Genomic DNA, 2,779 nt, shown 5'->3' with positions numbered 1-2,779 from the left:
CTGGTCACACCTGGTATACCCAGGGCCTGCCCCAGCACACAGCCCCAGCACTGGGAGGGGCAAGCAAGTGTCATGGGGAACACTGAGACCCAGGAGGAGCACAGAGTAACATTTTAGGATCTTGCGCCCACTCAACCATTAATGGGAAAGAGGAGGAATGAGAGCTTCCACTCATGCAAAAGCCCTTTGCTTTCAATGCTGCCTCTTTAAGACATCACTTAATATGACAGATTAATTAGTTAATGTTTGTAAAGTGCTTTGAACATAAAAAGTGCTGTAGATGTGCCGAGTATTACTGTTAAATATTATGGCACGGAGCCTGGCCCCATCTGAGCAGCATTCTCTGTGCCTAATTTCAGGCCAGTGCTGTTTCCTCACCTCTTCCCCTCTGTTGCCCCATCCTGTAAAAGTCAGAAGGAGAAGGGGAGAAACAGAGAACTAAGACCCTCTGCACCCAGAGAGGAAGAAGCACCTCTTGGAGCCATGTAGGGAGGCTGAGCCACGCAGCCCCTCTGCTCTGGGCAAGGGAGTTGCATGGGAAGTGGGGCTGCATCTCCACAGTGCCCCACTGGCATGGGGGGTGACAAGGGGGCATCCTCCTGCCCCAAGCTCTGCAGTGGGCGGGGTTGGAAACTCTGCAGGGAGGATGGAGAAGATGTGTGTGGGGATTTCTCCAGCTCATCCCACCCTTGCCTGTGTGTGGGCTTCCCGCACTGGTGGCAGCTGCAGAGCCAGGCAAGAGGGTGAGGAGGGGGTGAGAAGGTTTTGGGGTCTGTGAGCTAGACAGGGCAGGGAGGCAGCTGCATCCCAGACGTGTGTGTGGCAGGGCTGGGAGCTCCCCGATGTTCCCAGAGCGGGCGCCTGGCCTGCTTTGCTGCCTCTCCCCTCCTCGTGCCCTCCTTCTTTGTGAGGCTGCTCCTGGGAAGGGTCCCAAGAGGAGGAGCAGAAGTGGGGCGGCAGGTGCCCCCAATTACCTCAGCAGTGAAGTGTCCTGCTGGGCTGGCCCATGAGATGTGCACGCTGACAGACACGCTGGGGAGGTGTGGGGTGGGTGTGAGGTGCTGGGGGCCCAAAGGAAGAGAGAGGGGTGAACTGGAGCAGAGTGGGGGGACAGGGACGGCCAAAGTGGGGACCCACAGGTGCTGGCCAGGGGACCTGGATGATGAGCACCACTATCAACCTGTGCAAGGTGCATCGGGTGGTGGGGAGGACTGCAGTGCTGTGATGGCACTGCAAGCCATGGGTGTCTGCTGGGACAGCCAGAGCCAGGTGTGCCTTCACCCCACTGCACCTCTGCTGCCACCAAATTAACCTGCCTCATTCCACCTGCTGATTCAGCTTGTGGTATTGCTTGCCCACCATGGGTCAAACCATAACAGAAAGCCATGGAGGGTCCCGTGGCAAGTGGGAGTCCAGTGGAGGATGAGGGGATCTTGGCCTGTTGATGGCACCTCTGCTGCCACTGGTGGGGTGGGAAGTGGGGGGACACATCAGGGGCCTGGTCCCCCTGGCAGGGCTCTCAACTCCCTGCCCTGCTGCCATCTCACCTGTTTCTGGGTCTGCAGCTCTGGCTCTAAGTAACACCCTGCTCTGAGCTCTGACTCCAAGCATTTCCACCAGGTAGCTGCTGTCAACCCAGCTACTGAGGAAATTTCCAGAAATCCCATGCATAGTGGAAGAAAACACCAAACCAATGTTACAGGCACTTTCTTTTCTCTCTCCTCTTTGAGTCCTCAAGCCTGTGCATATTCTGAGCTTGCCGGTGGTTCTGTTCTTGCCACCATGAGAGCCACTGTATTCATCTGGGATTTGGGGCATCGTTTCTTGTGATAACACCATTCCAGGAGGGGTGATACTGAAGCTAAACAGGGGCTGGAGCAGATGTTTTGGAGTGCAGCAGGGAAAACCCACACATGTGACTTAAATATACCCACACGTACTTCAAAAGAAGTTGTGGTAAAGCCTTCTCCTCTTGCCTTGTCCTTCTTCCTTGTATCTCAAAGAGCAGCTTCAGAAGATTGGTTGAAGCCAGACCATCTGCTGAAGGGCACAAAGCTGTCTGCAATAGTTGACTCTCTTGCTGGGTTTCCAGGTACTCCTCTGGCACAGTGGGACAATAACCCCCCCCCCCCAATAAATCCACATAAAACAAGGACGAAGTTTTATATATATAAAAAAAAAATCTTTATTTCATGTACCAGGATTTTTTTTTCTTTCTTTTTTTTTTTTTTTTGTAATTTTCTCTTTTTAAAATTTTTTTTCCTTTTTAACAGTCTGAAAAAAACCACGAAATAAAGAAAATGGAGGTTGGTTTCTTGTACTGGTTTGAGCTGGACATGAGCAACGCCCTTGGAAAAACACTTCCCCGCCAGCCCCCGCCTGCCGCCGGCGCTCTCCCGACATGCTTCCCATGCTCTCCTGGCATGCTCCCGGTGCTTTCCCGGCATGTTCCCCCACTCTTCCCTTCCTACCTGGCCCTGGGGCGCGCTCAGCCCTGTGAATGCTCCCCAGCTCCATGTGGCATTGGGTGGGTGAGGGCTGCTGGGGATGGAGACCCCAAGGCTGCCCTCCCTCTTATGTCAGGCTCCGGGAAACTGGCTTTAACTTATTCCCTTGGGGGGCAGTGGGGAAGGGAGTGGAGGGACCCCTGTGAATCTTTTTTGAAGGGCTAGGGGGTCTTGGGAGGGGGATTTCAGCAGTGGTGGTGGGGGGTGAGTCTGGACACCCGGTCAAGTGGCTCGTATCCTCCCCATGCCCTGTGATGCTGTTTTTGGGGGCG

The sequence above is a fragment of the Chaetura pelagica genome, unplaced genomic scaffold, assembly GCF_000747805.2.
Source record: "Chaetura pelagica isolate M959 unplaced genomic scaffold, ChaPel_1.0 scaffold79, whole genome shotgun sequence".
Taxonomy (NCBI): Eukaryota; Metazoa; Chordata; class Aves; order Apodiformes; family Apodidae; genus Chaetura; species Chaetura pelagica.
Note: the sequence above shows the minus strand (reverse complement) of the source record.